Source organism: Anolis sagrei, chromosome 5 (genome assembly GCF_037176765.1).
Source record: "Anolis sagrei isolate rAnoSag1 chromosome 5, rAnoSag1.mat, whole genome shotgun sequence".
NCBI lineage: Eukaryota > Metazoa > Chordata > Lepidosauria > Squamata > Dactyloidae > Anolis > Anolis sagrei.
In genome coordinates this window covers 21,199,773-21,217,101 of record NC_090025.1, presented here as the reverse complement: position 1 = coordinate 21,217,101, position 17,329 = coordinate 21,199,773, and the positions used below count along the sequence as shown (strand labels likewise).

Sequence of the window (17,329 nt, the reverse complement as noted above, 5' to 3'; positions counted from 1 at the left end):
TTTTTACAATGTGGTGGTAGTGGTGGTGGTGATGATAGGGAACTTCATGTTTTCTTTTTCTATACTGAAAGCAAAACACATTATTAATACAGCCCAGCTCATGGTGAGTGCTTGTAAGGGTGGGGTCAAAATAGCCATCAGCTCTGCTATAATTGCTGATCCCTACTACACATAATTATCTCTATCTTTTTGTTCTTTAACTTCTTGGTACAAACCTATATACCTTCTGAGCTAAAAAATCCATCAATGTTTTGCAAGCATATTATGTGGGCTCACAAAACTAGTGAAACCTACCTTTCTGCCAGCTCGCTCATCACAAATAAGTGGGTTACCCAATAACAGAAGGGATCCAAGACTCTTCCACCCTCACTTTCCCTAGCAATCTCAAACAAAATATATTAACTTTGAGAAGAAGAAAAATGAGTGAAGGAAGATTGTTGATGCTTTCCATGTCAGCAGGAAGACTGAATATTCTCTAGGTTGCATTCATTCACTAACAACAACTACAGTAGAGTCCTGCTTATCCAACATAAATGGGCGGGCAGAATGTTAGATATACGAAAATGTTGGATAATAAGGAGGGATTAAGGAAACGCCTATTCAGTGTCAAATTGTGTTATGATTTTACAAATTAATCACCAAAACATCATGTTTTACAACAAATCGGCAGAAAAAGCAGTTCAATACACAGTAACGGTATGTAGTAATTACTGTATTTATGAATTTAGCACTGAAACAGACAAGGTTTCTTTCTTTCTCCCACCCTAGATATTATTCCACAGGCAAATATACACTCCACTTCCCTCACCTGTGGATCCAGGTGGGAGGCAGACTGTGTTGGATAATTCAGAACTTTGGATAAGCAGAAGTTGAATAAGTGAGATTCTACTGTACATATACTGGAGAAGAGCAGCAGCAAACAAAGGATCATCCAGAGAGGGATGGCATCTGATATTGGACATTGAGAAAAATACACACCTACTTTTCTTTGTCAGGTATTTCCCCTGATAGGGTCTTTTTCCTGTTCTTCCACCTCCCTATTGCTTCCAAACTTTTGGTTCCTCCTTCTGTGCCTTCACCCAAATTCCTCCATTTCCTTTTCTAGTCATTCCTCACTTAGAGGGGAAAGGGAGATAAACTGACAAAGAATAGAAAGCAGCAGGGGGTTCAGATTTTCACAGCAGGTCGCTGATTCTACATGAGCTGGACAAGTGCCAGCCAACAGAGGTAGCCCTTCCAAACTCAGTCCTCTCATGAACATTTTTCAATGTTGCTCTGAAATAGAAGGAGAGTAAATAGGAAAAAAATCTAATCTCACTCTTGACTTGACCCACTGAAATCCATGAGAATTAACTTGCAATCCCCATTCATCTCAATGGGTCTAATTAACAATAAGGTTGAATTTAATCCTATGACTCCTAGCTTTTCTCTCATGTAGCTCTCATTAGCATTGCAACCTTTCTATTGCAAGGCTGATCCACAGCTATTTGAGCATTGAAGAAAATAATTCAAAACTAAATAGGCAAAAGCATACTTCAAAGAAGATGTGGGAGGGGTGATCCATCTATCATACAGAACACATAACTGTATTGCTTCTTACATATTATGCACCAGATGTTTAATTAGTATCCTTGAAGAAAAACCCAGGTGCCTAAAAATGTCATAATGAGAAGCACACGACAAGGCCATAAATGCATGCCTGTGAACAATGCAGCTCTTTATGGCAAGTTTTATTATAGCTTTCCAGCCTGATGTTTCAGTACTTATTGTTCAAATCTAGCTTCCTCTGGTTCTTACCAATCTCTTCATTTATAGACATTAGATTGTATCAGTAGAGGCAGATTCAATGTTAATTATTTGCTTTATGATTTAGTTTAAATATAGAATGATTTATAGCAGGGCTTCAGATCAATAGTGAGGGGGGAGGCAAGAGAGAGAGGGCGCAGAGAGAAAGCAGGCAAGCATGAACAGTCTAGTGTTCCTTCACCAGCATCGAGCAGCAGCCTTGATTTTGATAGATTTGTTTTTAAAGAGAACAAGGCATGGTTCAACCATATATGACGCATGGTTTTACTGTTTGGAAAGCATACAGCGCTCCCTAAGTATGACTGTATACCTAAGCATATGCAAAGGAAAAAGACAAAGTGGTCTAAGTGTTAAGATGGGATAGCAAGGATGAAGTACCTGAGAATTTTGTGTATCCTTGTGCTAAAACATATAAATGCATGTAAATGAACTGGCTCATCTAATCCTGTAATATCTATCCATCTATCTATCTATCTATCTATCTATCTATCTATCTATCTATCTATCTATCTATCAGTATTAAGAATAGACATGGAAACAGGCATACTGAGATTTCTCTAGAATCTTGGGTACAAGTCCAGTTCAGGGTTGGCTGAACCTATCAGTTTACTTCCACTAATTTTATATGATGATCATCTTCATCACCACCATCAATATCCCACTTTCCTCTTCTAAATCAGACTCAAAACTCTCAAATATTTAATTATCATGTCATAGAGACTAAAGCCTAGCACATGGCACAAAGCTCCAATAATATCCAAAATTCTTTAAGCATTCTTGACTTTACAAAGCTGTATATACCTTGAGCATCCCTTATCCAGAATTCGAAAATATTCCAAAATGTGCTGAGATAATGACACTTTTACTTTTTGATGGTTTGATGTCCATAGACTGTGTTTCATGCACAAGTTTATTAAAATATTGTGTATAAAATTACTTTGAGACTATGTGAATAAGATGGAATTCATTTATGTTTCTTATATATTTTTAAACCCAGTGCACATGTTGTAGTAGAACCTGTGAGTAATGTTACAAACAGTAGTTTGAGTGCCAGAAGGGGGAAAAGGGTTACTTGGGAGCAGGAATCTGATGATGAGAAGCAGAGAAAGAGGATCCGGGACATACTTACAGCATCTAAAGATGAGGAGTCATTTGAGGGATTCTCTGGGAATGATGGATCAATGAGTACGGGTGTCAGAAGAGGAAAAGGGGTTACTTGGGAGCAGGAGTCTGATGATGAGCAGCAGAGAAAAAACCCAGAGGCTGAACACAAAAAGAAATCTAAAAAGGTTCCAAAACCAACAAGGGAGTCACTGAAGACAAAAGTCCAAAGAGCAAAACAAAGGTTAGGAAACAAGAGAGAGAGAAGCAAATGTATCTCAATACCAAGTAGTCCAAAGAGCAAAACAATGGTCTTGGCTATGCTAATTTATAGCTAGTTATAACCTTTTCTGAACAGAGCTTGCTAAGAAAACCTTATGGTAGGTTTGCTTTAGTGTTGTCATTGGGTAGAAACAACTTGAAGGCACACAACAACAACAAACAGAGCTTAAATAAGTATCTCATTGCTTTCTTTTTAAAGCATACCAAGGTAGGACCTGCATCGTTGCTCTTGCTGCTTTATTCTATATTGTTCAGAACTGTTTTCATGGTCCAAATGAGATCACACAGGTTCTGTATTCAAGGTGGGCTGACAACTTCCTTTGGCTCCAAGGCAGGTTAAGAGCCACCTCAGGCTCTGACTGAAGCTTGCTATCTGAGTACTCCTCTTTTTCTTCCTCATCAGAGTAAGCCTGGCGCAGTGGGTTAAACCCCTGTGCCGGCAGGACTGAAGACCGACAGGTCGCAGATTCGAATCCGGGGAGAGAGCGGATGAGCTTCCTCTATCAGCTCCAGCTCCTCATGTGGGGACATGAGAGAAGACTCCTACAAGGATGATAAAACATCAAAAACATCTGGGCATCCCCTGGGCAACATCCTTGCAGATGGCAAATTCTCTCACACCAGAAGCGACTTGCAGTTTCTCAAGTTGCTCCTGACACGACAGAAAAAAAAACCCTTGACAAGTTCACTGACTAAATGAGAGGTGGTAGTGATAAAAAAGCAATGAGCAGAATTATGTGAGTATTCTTATTATATTTGTATCTCGCTTTTTCTTTCCACAAAGGAGACTCAAAGCCACTACATATGATTATTGAGCTTCATATGTCAAAAGACATCTGGTACAGATCAGATCTGATTCCATGTTTGAAAGGGTCTTGAATAACACATCCTTCTATAGTTTGCTACCATGGCTAGGTTTCCAAAGAACTGCAACAGCAATACTGGTCAGATGAGTCAAGCCAATATTTTTCTCACAATGGCCCAGAGAGACGTAATGCTGGTGGCATTGTAGTAAATGAAAAATGTGCTAGATACAGCTTTCTGACACCATTCAAAATATTGGAACAGAAAATAGGAGTAAGGAGGCCATCAGCAGGAGATGCTGCCAGGTTGCTGTGGTATTGGCAATTGATCAAGGGTGCCATGTGCAGAAGCTGGCACTGAGAATACTTTCCCCATTACCAAGGAACCTTATTAATAACAGAAGCAGATTTGTTCGTACGACTCAACCTGCCCAGTAACCAAGCTGTTTTTTTTTTCTTTCTGATAATAGAACACTTAAGTTTTCTGTTAGATTGAAAATATGGGCTGGAATCTAGAAAGCCTCCTTCTATGATTCTAAATAATTCTGTACTTCTAAGAAGGTATTTACTTTCAATTCCCTTCCATCTGTTTTGTTCCATATTCCAGAGACTCGCTCAAACCATGCCCATTGCCTTTTGGAAAGCATAAAAGATTACAGTGGAAAGGAGATCAGAAAGGCCAGTTGCTTGAGTGGATTTTCACCTGTGGTTCCATTTGCCTATGGAATCCTGCCCATAGTAAATTGATTAAATTTCTTTCACTACCATCTCCAACAGCATCCATGGAGAAAAATGGAGGACCTACAAAATATATTAGAGGAAGCCTTTCAGTGCTCTCTCTCTCTTTCTCTCTCTCTCTCTCTCTCTCTCTATATATATATATATATATATATATATAATGTGTGTGTGTGTACATACATACACACATACATACACACTTTATATTTATTAGATGTGCATGTCATGCATATGCATAATATATATACTTTTCATCCAGTGAGGTCTATTTAGCTTAAATGTTTCTCCTTCTCATCTGATACCCAAAGAATTATGATTTAGATCAAGCTAAAATGATTTGCCAAAGATTTAGGGAATGTACAGGGTCTATAACTGATCTCCCGGGTTTTGGTGAAACACTGCAAGCACTAAACCTGTCATATATATGGAGGAGGAGAAAATACAAAAAAAAAAAAACAGAGGGGAGTAACAGTAAAAATTTAGCAAGCAAAACATTTTGCCTTGTGTATAGAAGGCAAGGAGTTCAATTCCTGACATTAGAAGTTGGTAGTAGTTGCCAGAGAAAATGACTGCCTGCAAGTTCTTGCCAATCACAGTGGACAGTGCTGAGATAGATAGAAAGGCAATCGAATCTGATATACAGCAGCTTCTAAAAATAGGCCAGCACCTTGGAGAGCTCTGTTAAAGTTCAACTTTAAGTTCAAATTTAGCACTCCAGTGACAGGGAATCCATTAGTTGCCATCTGGTCTGCAGAGGAAGGCATTGGATAAGGAAAATATTGGTAAATGAGAAAGAGAAAAAGTAAAAGTAAATTATGTCATTCAAAGTGTGAGTTCCACGATATACCCCTCTCTCCTAAAATAAAGCTTAAAATGGTTGCAGTGGCCATATATTAAATTTGCTCTACCAGCTGTACAGCTGTCATTCTAGCTCATAGTTGGTTAGTAATGATAGCCATCTCTCAACTCATAGGGTCTTGGTATTGGTACAATGTGCACCTGGTCTCCAGATTGAATGAACTGTCACTCCATGAGCCTCACTGCAGCTGCTCTGAAACTTCAATAGCTTTCAATTGGCAGAATCTAGAAAACTGATCTAAAAACAATCAGTTGTAGTTGCAATGCCAAAAAAGTCACCATTGTACCTGGAGTTTTAAAGGTATTTTTTATTTACCCACATCTAAAAAGCAACTAAATAATTAGTTTTAGTTACTTTTAGAACATTTCTAAATGCACCATCCTATTTGCAATCAACCACATTGTCACTTCAAGAGTTGCAATAGAGCATGAAGTAACCCCACATGAACACATCAACAATGTCATAGCCTTCAACCCTTTAATAACACCACATCATTTACAGTGTTCCCTCATTTATCATTGGGGGTACGTGAAAATCTGTGAAATAGGGGTATTCAAAGAGAGTTGTAGTTTACCTACATCCAGAGAACTCTGTGGAGTCAAACAATGATGGATCTGCACCATACTTGGCATGAATACTCAGTACAGGGAGGGAGCCCAAGGCCAGCTGAGGAGGAAGTCCCAGAGGGAGTCCCAGCTTTTCCAACCAGTGCTGCCGCATCCCCTCTGCTGCTGCCACCACTAAGTTCACAGCCAAGGGAAAGCACGCTGCCTGGCGTGGCCTTCCACAGCCCAGTCAATCAAGGGAGAGCAGGGTCTACCTCCCATTGGCTGGCCACTCTATTGGCGGGAACTTCACCAGCTGCTGAGGGGGCTGCTGGGAAGAAGAAATCTCCTCTGGCACCATGACAGAGGAAGGAGGGCCCCTCTGTCACTATGGCTGTGGAAGAAAGGCAAGGAGGGAGGGAAGGAAGGTGAGGAGGAGGATAGCTGTGAGGGAACAGGGAAACCTGCAAAACAGTGAGCCCTCAATAAATAAGCTGTGAAGCAGCAAAGGAACGCTGTACATGTAAAAGTAAAAACATTACAGTTATGTTACAAAAGGAGTAAAGCTATGCCTTGTTAAGCTACAGTTCTGGTGTGATTGGTTTTGTTATTCATAGCTGGTTTTCAACACTGGATTCACATGCTTATACACACAGATTTCCTCATAATATTTCATGAATCTGACAGGTTTTCCCTCCAGCCTTTTCTTTGCTCCATCACCACCATTTCTTTGCAACAACCAAACCAGTTATATAACTAGAAGTTCCAGTTCAAATATCTCATCTCTGGACTTGAGTACATTACCTGCTTGTGTATCTTAAGATCACCCTGACAGCTAGAAAAAAAATCTAAGGAATGTAGTGAACCTGTCTCTTCAAATTTGTCTTTTCAATCATTATTTTTAAACTTAGGGAAGTTCTGAAATTTAACAAGCAAGAGAACATCATATGAGCTTTTGGTCATGATTTGAGGGAAAGATGGATGGATTTAGTATGCACACCAAATATGAGTACAAGATATACCCAGAATTGTGGGTAGAGCATGATGTTTTTGCATCCATTGTTCATTACATGATGTCTAATCATTTGCTCGAATTTTAAGACCCACAACCAAATTTCACATTTTTAAAGCATTTTTGTTAAAAAAATCTATAGCTGGAATTGAGATTTGTAACCCTGAGTAAAGACTTGATAACTGCTTTTATTATGTTGATGGACCTATACGTTTTTCCCCAGTGTGATATACCATTAAAAATGATTGCTCCCCCACCTGCAGTCTGAAGTGACAAGTCTAGTCTATCACATCAGGACTGGATCACCTCATTGGGATGTGTGTGTGCACAAGGCTTGAATTACCCCCTGATAAGGCCTTTAACCTCCCTTGTCATACAACTTCTGCATACATTATCTTCCCTATTGGAATGCTGCCAGAAGAAAGAAGCTTAAAGAAAATTCCTCTACCCATCTTTTTTGAAAAAACAAAAAGACACTCCCAACTGTGACGAGAATTTTTTGTTTAACCTTTTCTATAGAACCAAGTACCATGTGAGCTTCCCTTACACGAAATGCTTGCAGACAAGACATGGTTTGAATTTGGGGTTTTTTAAATTTTGGAATGCCTGTATTTGCTTGTACATACATAATTTATTTACTACATTTATATACTGCTTTTCTTTCTATACTGCATTACTACATTTATATACTGATTTTCTTCCCCTGAGGGAACTCAAAGAAGTTTCCAATATTATAAAGGCAAAATTCAATGCCGTACATACATGTGACAACCAAAACATAATAGCTAGACAATAAATTGGGAGCCCCCGGTGGCGCAGTGGGTTAATGCACTGAGCTGCTGAGCTTGTTGATCGAAAGGTCACAGGTTCGATTCCGGGAAGCGGCGTGAGCTTCCGCTGTCAGCCCTAGCTTCTGCCAACCTAGCGGTTCGAAAACATGCAAATGTGAGTAGATCAATAGGTACCGCTCCAGCGGGAAGGTAACAGCGCTCCATGCAGTCATGCCAGCCACATGACCTTGGAGGTGTCTACGGACAACGCTGGCTCTTCGGCTTAGAAATGGAGATGAGCACCACACCCCAGAGTCAGACATGACTGGACTTAATGTCAGGGGACTACCTTTACCTTTACCTTAGACAATAAATTAAAACCTAACTAAATTAATACATAAAACATAAAATAACATTTAGACATAAAGCATAAAAAATAAGCATTGATAATACAATAACATTCATATTAAAACCCACCCATAAACAACACAATTTAAAAACAGTTATTAAAATCATGCCATCCAAAATAAAATCCGTTGTCATTCCATCGGTCTGTTCGCTATTCCTTATTCTCTTATTGCACAAAGAATTTAGCTGTCGGAAAGCTTGGTCGCATAACCATGTTTTTACTTTCTTCCTGAAGGTCAGGAGGGGGCTGCTCTAATTTCACTAGGGAAGGAGATCCATAGCTGAAGGGCCACCCCTGAGAAGGTCCTGTTTCTCATCCCCACCAGTCACACTTGTGAAGGAGGTGGAATCGAGAGCAGGGCCTCCCCAGAAGGTTTTAATCTCCAAGGTGGATCATAGAGATATAGATATAGCTATGTCTTGGAAAGGGGATCCTAGTATAAACACAGAATTCATTTATGTTTCATACGTACTTATACACATGCCTGATGGTAATTTTATAGCCTGCTGGTAATTTTATATGCAATTTGTGCTTGAAACAAAGTTTAGGTACATAGAACCATCGGAAAACAAAGGCATCATTATCTCAGTAACCCACGTGGACAATTTCAGATTACAGAGTATTTGGGATTTGGAATTTTGGATAAAGGATGTTCAACCAATGAAAAAGTTTCACTACTCACCCCACCTCCAAAATACTGGATAAAGAAAATGCGTAAATACAAAACATTTACTTCAGCAGAATTGCTTTAGTACTACATAAGTTCAATACCAAAAAAGAAGTCTTCTCTGTTGTAAGCCATTTGATCTACAAATGCTGGCTAGATGATGTCGCTATCATTTTATAGGTAATGGGAAAAGAAAACCATGCAAAAGTCCCAGTTCTTGCCATTTCTTAGGGATACTCATGTCAGGGCACCACTTTGTAGAGGTATTTATTTGCTAATTTTCTTCTTAATGAGTAAGTTTAGTAGTATTTTTCCGCCTGTGAGAAAGTCCACAAAAAAAAAAAACTATCTGACTTATTCAAACTACAAGAAAGGATATTCCATCTGAACATGAGGAATAACTTTCTGACTGTGAGAGCCGTTCAGCAGTGGAACTCTCTGCCCCAGAGTGTCATGGAGGCTCCTTCTTTGGAAGCTTTTAAACAGAGGCTGGATGGCCATCTGTCAGGAGTGATTTAAATGCAATATTCCTGCTGCTTGCCAGGGGATTGGACTGGATGGCCCATGAGGTCTCTTCCAACTCTTTGATTTTATGATTCTATTCAGGACTTATTCTGAGCAAAATCTGAATGTGGTTGTTTTAGACAGAAAACAGCTTTTTTGCTCAGAAAAATAATCATTTGTGAGCAATATTATTTTGCATAGAATAAGCCCCAAACTGCAAAGGCCCCATCTACACTGATCACATAATATAGTTTGAAAATGCATTATATGGCTGTGTGGATGGAAACTTTGCAGATTGGGATTTATTCTATGTAAAATCTGCATGTAATTGTTTTGCACAGAAGGTGACTCTGTAAGATACCATATTTCTTCCATAGGAAATAATACTGCTCAGCACACTACTATTTTTCTGTGTGAAACAACTACATGCAGATTTTTCTCAGAGTAAGTCATAAAGTGAGAATAATAAAAAAAGTTGTTTTTGAGGATTTTTTTTTTCATGGGCAAAAGAATGTTGAGAATGGTGGAACATTATTTTCCAACTCCCAAAATATGGTGTTCAGTCAGATATGTTGAGCAGGAAAAAAAATCCACCCAGGCACATCTTTACTACCAAATTAACTACTACGGTTTTTAAGCAGATTAATTTGTCAATAAAATAATATGGTGGCAGACTTCCCTACCATACAGGTGTACTTAATGAAGATAACAATTTCTTCAGACTAAATGATCCAGACAAGACATTTATTGTTTGGAAAAATCCTTGCCTGATGATGCACATAAATTATATATACCAGTGCCATCAACACTCAATGTCGTTTTCACAGGGGACAGCTCCAATTAAAAATCTACCATTTAAAATGGTGAATAATGAATTAATTGATTAATCACACCAATAAATCAATTAATGCTCTCACTGCTAGCAATTACGTAATGCATGCAAATTAAAAGGAATAATCTTAGGTCTTTTTCCTTATAACACCTAGGGCTCATTTACAGAATTAAAGGCATTTATCTCTGTATCCATATTTGAATATAAACCCTGGATAGATACAAAAAGTAATTCAGACATTCTAAAGCCAGAATATGGTCAGTCCTCCATATCCACAGATTCTGCATCTACGGATTCAACCATCCATGGCTTGGAAATATTTTAAAAGCAAAATCCAAAAAGCAAACCTTAATTTTGCTAATTTATACAAGGGGCACCAATTTACTATGCATTGTATATAATGGGACTTGAGCATGCACAGATTTCGGTATCTGGGATTCCAATGCATACCAAGAGAAAACTGTACGTCCTTTGTGGTTATTCGTGCCTTTTTCTCTCTCTCCGGAATTATGTAATGTTATTTTCTATGCCTAAATAAATATAAGTTCATCCTTTAAAGGTGTAATGGCTCTGGGCTCTGGTTCCATCATTTGCTCTTAAATAGGAGAGGGGAACCCCAAATTTTATCCACTGCCACCACTACTAATTCATCCTATGTTGAGAGGAGACACACAGTTGGAGACTAGTAGCATCCCAATACATGTGGCTTCAACTTTCCAAGATTGCTTTTGCACTTTTTCCACTTCTGGCTCCTTTCCCCCTCCCCGAGAAATAAGAATCCTATATGTATGCACACACCAAGCAAAGCCATGTGAAATGAGAATGGAAAAGAAGAGATCACTTAAGGAAAGCCTTTATTCTATGCAAGTAATCAAAGAAAAATTATATCATGCTCATTAACTACTTTCAGGTGTTACTTAGAAGCAGTTACATAGCAAAAAAAACAACAACACAACAAACCCAGCCATATTCATCCAGGATTGGAAAAACTTAAGCCCTAAAGTGACTAATTGAACTAATCTACCGATGAAACAGATGTTCTGGACTTAGGCTGTTCATGGGAACTAGGGTTGCTTTTTCCAGCCTATGACCAAGCTTCTCAAGGAACAGTGAGGCAGGTGACAACTCCTCTCCCTTAGTTCCGAACACCTCTTCAAAGACTCTAAAGATCTTTCCATCAGTCCCTCTTGTGCATCATGGCTCTTGATTTGGAAGCATCTCTAAGGTTCATGGTTCTCCTCATTGGGCAATAGTCTCTCCAGAATTATGTTGTTACGAAGTGATGCTGCCCCTCATTAAATAGAACCTTAAGCTATTATATCATTAACCCTGGTTTTATTTGAAAGTGAAACCATATCCCTTAGTTAAGTTTCCCAGGTAAGAAGAGAGCCTCACATCACAAATGCACACCAAATTTCAGATGGTCTGGAAACAGCTGAAGGATGGAACCCCACCAACTGTGGTTTCATCCTATAGCCTAGGAAAGAAAAGAAATAAAACTTATGCTAAACACACAATACTACAGCTTAGCTATCCTGTCAGGTGTAGACTTAAGGAAAATTTAATGGGTGGGGCAGATTTCTAACTTGGAGGGCAATACCCTCATTGTTGCTGCTGTGTTCAAGTCATTTCTGACCAATGATGACCCTATCATAACGTTTCTGGAGCTCTGCATGTGAGACTTGCTCAAAGTGATCCAGTGGGTTTCCATGGCCAAGTGGAGAATCAAAATCAAACCCTTGCCTACAGAGTGATACTTCAACATACATAAAAACAGATACACCCTTGCTGCTACTCCTTCAGAACAGTAAAAACCAGGGTACTAACACATTCTGTAGCACATATTGCAAGCATTCGTAATTGCTACAGTTCATATTTAATCTACTTTCCTTTCTAAATTAAGCCTAAAAGTGCATGGAACTTATTTTTGAGTCTCCTTTGGCAGTGGGGAAATGGGGGTGACAAGGCAGAGAAAAGCCTCACTGAATCTTCCAGCTCTGACAGGTACAACATGTGCCCCAATCCAGGCAATATGGATGTCCTGCAGAAACCAGCCTTTCCTGCTCATTAAAACACCTTCAACAAAAACAATACTGACTTTTTCCTGGAAAAGAGCTAATGAGGGATAAAGTTCAACAGCAAATTATGTGAGAGTAAAGAGAGGCCCAGATGATTTCCCCCCTCCCTCCTCAGTGTTTACTTCACACTTTGTAGGTAGGGGAGGTAACGTAAGCAATAAAGACTACGGAAAAGTCATATCTGGGAAACAAAATATAGTAAAGAAGGAGAGAGCTCCCAGACCTATCAAGCATTCAGGGAACACAAAGATGGACAACTGGGAGTGATGGAGTATCCTTACTGAAGGAAACTTTGGAATTATGAACCACAATACCCCAAAGACTTGGGAGAAAAGGTTGGAGAGATCTAGAGCAATATCCCAAAGTTGATGGAAGCGGCAGTAACACCTCCTGCTCAGTTTGAGAAGCACATTCAAATACTGATTTGGAAGATAGTTGGTTCTAGTTAGTATTATTGTTTACATATACAGTATTTCCTGACATATTATCAATTTATGTCAATTTTAAGGTAGGATATTTTTCTTTAATGTTAGTGACAAAGGGTTATGATTGAAAATGGACTTTGATAAAACCTCAAAAATTGATCAAAACTGTTTCTACTTGGAAATTTAACTAACACATCAGTGGGTGTTACAATAATGTGAATTATATATAAAGTCAATATCCTATTTTCTGAGTCTGCAAACTTTGGAATACAGCAGTATATTTGAGTTAGATCTCGGAGTATGCATTTCCGCAATACTTTCTGTTTTTACTATCCTTCCTGATTTATTTTGGAGTTCCCTACTATACAATACTGAAATATTCATCCTCCAGGCAGTGGCCATTGCTGGTCAGCAATGTTTTGGGGGCATGAAAGTCAATCTGGGTTTTACTGCAAATTTTAATGACCAATCCAAATGGTCAAATGTATTAAGATCTCAAATTAACACTCAGATTGAAAGTGCTGCAACTCAGATATGGCAGCCATAAAATGAGCACTGTCTCCAAGGCAATTGTTACCCCAACCCCTGTTCACACAATGCCATTTCAATAGTGAGACTTACATTACTGTCATTGTTTCTAATCCTTTGGAAATGTCATAAGCACTATAAACTGTGTCATATATCAAGCCAGTGTTCATTTACATCTTTTTATAAAGGGAGAAAATGAAACCCGTGTATCCCGCTTCCTACTATCAATCCATTATGTGCAAAGAGAATGCCAAAGTATTACCAATTCTCATCTGGGAAGAATATCCTGTGGAGGTTAAAAGCATGGTTACGGCACATTTCATCTGGATTGTGTGAGAAAGCCCTCAAAAGCTGACTCGACTCTTCTTCTTTTTTCAATAATTGAGTAGTAGCAATTCCTTTAGAGATCAGGAAAGGAAGAGCGAAAATGGGAGACTGCCATTTGGTTTCTGTTCATAAATTTCACATCAAGGGAGAGACAGCACCTTTGTACTTACAGAAGCCCAGACAAACAAGTAAGTACTAAGGAGGGAATGTTGTCTGCTGTTATTTAGCCTCAGGCTTCTTCCAAACCACATCGTTTCTGTCACGCTACAAAATCGGTGGTTTTTCTCTAAGTTAAGCAATGGAAGCCACCCTCTACCAGACTTTTTAATCCAAAGGCCTTTCTCACTGAAGAATAAACAGCTTTCCTTTTACCTTTTAAGTCTGTTCAGCTGTGTGATTAAGTCTTCTAATAGCCTCTGCCAGACAGTCAGTTAGTCTGCTGCCAAAAGGCTGGAGTCTCAAACTCCAGGCAGGTACCCATCTGCACTGTCACAGAGATTAGGAGTACTTAATCCACTTCCAAACCCCTCCTCGCCTTCAAAACAGACGGCTGCACTCGCTCACTCTTCCCCCACTCCCTTTGAACCACTGGGCATGCAAAAGTGATGTTTTCAGCAATGAAGTGGGATGAACATAACAATATTTAGCACTCGGCATCTCAGGCGTGCTTTGTAAACATTAATCTTCCACCGTATCCTTTTGAGACGCATATCTCCACCCATGATTACAGATGGATCATGAAATGCATTCAGAGCAGGGCTGCCACACCACAGCCGACCACTGGTCCTTTAGACTAGATATGCCTCCTCTGTGCATGATGCTTCACGGCAAGGCCAAACAAACCTGTAAAACTGCTAATGTGCTGTGAAATTCTATATTGGGGAATAGGAAAACAGGGTATTACTGGGATGGAGAGATGTTGGTTCCCTGAAGCGACCAGTCAACATGGTGCAACATGATAACTTCTATCTTTACCACGCACTACTGTTCAGGATGTTACAACTTAGGATTTATTCATCCCCTTTCAGTAATACTCCTGACTATTTAAATCTTGCAGTAAAGCTGCTACAAAATGTAGAGGACCATGCAGTCTGACTTGCAGAAAAGGGTCATTTGAAAATAAAGCAGCACTTATTGTCTTGGATTTATTTAAATGTTCATATGCCCCCTTTTCTGTTAAAATATTCTCACAAACATAGCAACCGTAGATGTAAAATAGTAATCAAACACAGCAAATCTTTTTTTAAAAAAATGCCAACATGTAAACGGAGGAAGAAAACAAATTACAGCTTCTGATTATCGATCCAAAAAAGTCTTCACATGTTGTATTGATGGTAAAAAGAGTGCATTTTTAAAACAACAGCATTTTTTTCTATGCAAGAATGTTCAGTTTTGAGCCATTTTTGTGGATTTTTTCTTCAAACAAGTTTTAAAATATGAGAAAATTGTACTTGAACATTTTCTCCATGAGGTGTCTCAGCATGTTTAAGAACCCTTTCTTACTGAGGACATGAACATTTGCAAGCATTTGTTACATTATATCCCTAAATAAAAGTTAAATAAATTAGCCAAGAGAACGGGAAAAATCTGCCACACTAATGATGAAATATAAAAGCTTCTCAAGGGAAAACATGTTGTTCATCCAGTTACATGTGGAATTAGATTATTTAAAAAATCACAACTAGAATATTTGCAAGCAGATGTGGCTTAAGTGTTAGGATAAAAATTTATAGCTGCAGCCATAAATCAGCAGGTAAAGCAGGTTGCTTGTGAAGTTGTACATATTTGCCATGAGTGAGAATGCTACTCATTATCCCTGTCTAGCATATTTCAGACACACTTATTATGCTTATACAGAACCCATTAATCCATCTTTTGTACATTTTAAAAGGACACAACTGAGTCCTCCTAAATTTAGGGAAGTCTCCCCTTTGCCTAAGACAGACATGCCCGAAAGTCCGCCAAAACATTTCTATCTGAAAGAGACGTCTCCAATTTTATGGCCATAGCTTTCCCCATGGCCTAATGCTACTGAATCATAATAGTTGTGGTTTTGTAGGGTGTTTAGCTTTTGCTGCCAAACAGTGCTGGTGCCTCAGCAACCTACAACTCTCATAATTCCATATCATTGGGCCATGGTAGTCAAGGCGGTGTCAAACTGCATTAATCCTACAATACAGATGCACCTCAGGTTTGGAAAGAGACTTTTAAGAAGGGTCTCTGAATCTAAATTATGGTTATAATTAGTCTTCAAGAAATAGTTGTCCACTTTCATGTTTCTCAACTGTTACTAAACAAGTTACTAATTGTATCTGGAAGCTACATTTCTTGTCCTTAACTCTGCTGCCCTAAAACCCATGCCAGAATATTTAACACAAAATTAGACATGTTTTGAACCATAAAATCTTCCTCCTTTGCTATTTTCAAAGTCCAGCTGCTGTAACTATGACAGTACAACACAAAAAGAGTAACATTCCACCTCATTAATTTACAGGTGTAATTGAATGTCTATGGCTGCATCTATACTGCTCTATAATGCCGTTCAAAACTGCATTATAAGGCAGTTTAGATGGAGCCTAAACACAAGAAACTAGTTCTGAGTTCATAATTCTGACAATTCAATGACAACATTCTGCAAGACATCTTCACTGCCACCTCTCAGCAGCACTACAATTGCTACAGCTCCCTGTGGAGAGGAAAAGAGTATTAAGCCAGTTAAGTCTGTGGTATGTAAGTACACTGTGAAAGTCAGGGAGATGAACTTTTCTACCTTTGCAGCAACATTGCAATTGATCTGTAGCTATGTACACAATAAAGATGGAAACCCATATGCATTTGTGAACTGCATCTTTAAATTTGTGGCCTGTGTTTTTTTTCCTTCTTCAGAAGCGTAGTAACTTAACTACTACTACCACCAGCAGCTTATCTTTATCTACAAAAGACTGCCAAAGCTATTGATTGCTCCATTACACTGATTGACAGCTAAATAAACACTTGCTCCAAACAAATAGCTATGATTTTTTAAAGCAATTAGGATCCCTTGAATGTACAGCTGTAGAACTGTAGTTTGAAAGAATAATGCCAGGGAATGGGGGTAGAAAGAAAGCCAAATATACACTAATGGGAAGTCCACACTTATCCAGTTTATATACGTCATTTCAGCACTACAGTTTTAGCCAGTGGTATAGTGGTAAATTTTGAACTGCAAGCCCTTAACATGACAATTTCATACCCTTCATATAAAAAGCAGGCCTATCAACATTAATTTGTGCTCAAGATGGCAAACAATAATAATAATAGAGACCATACTATGTCCTAATCAGCCGGTTACAGCAAGCCTTGGGCAAAAGTCAGTGCCATCCTGTGCCAGTCTGAATCCAATGAATACATACATTACGAAAAACTTGAGAAAAACATCAATACTGTCCAGAAAAGACTGAACTGTCCCTCACCCTGTCAGAGAAGATTGTATACGGCCATTTAGATGATCCTGTGAAGCAGGAAATAGAGAGGGGCAAGTCATACCTCTGCCTGCGGCCAGACCGTGTAGCCATGCAGAATGCCACTGCTCAGATGGCCATGCTGCAGTTTATCAGCAGTGGGCTGCCTAGTCGGTGTTCCCTCAACTATCCACTATCATCAC

General features: G+C 39.0%; 1 protein-coding gene and 1 pseudogene across 6 annotated transcripts in view; one reads left to right on the top strand and one right to left on the bottom strand.

Moving 5' to 3' along the window:
* Positions 1 to 17,329, bottom strand: part of CCSER1 (coiled-coil serine rich protein 1) — a 796,797-nt gene that overhangs the window by 721,097 nt on the left and 58,371 nt on the right. The gene's annotated exons all lie outside the window — the stretch shown is intronic.
* The window catches only part of LOC132777270 (aconitate hydratase, mitochondrial pseudogene), a 93,412-nt pseudogene that overhangs the window by 73,955 nt on the left and 2,128 nt on the right, over positions 1 to 17,329 (top strand).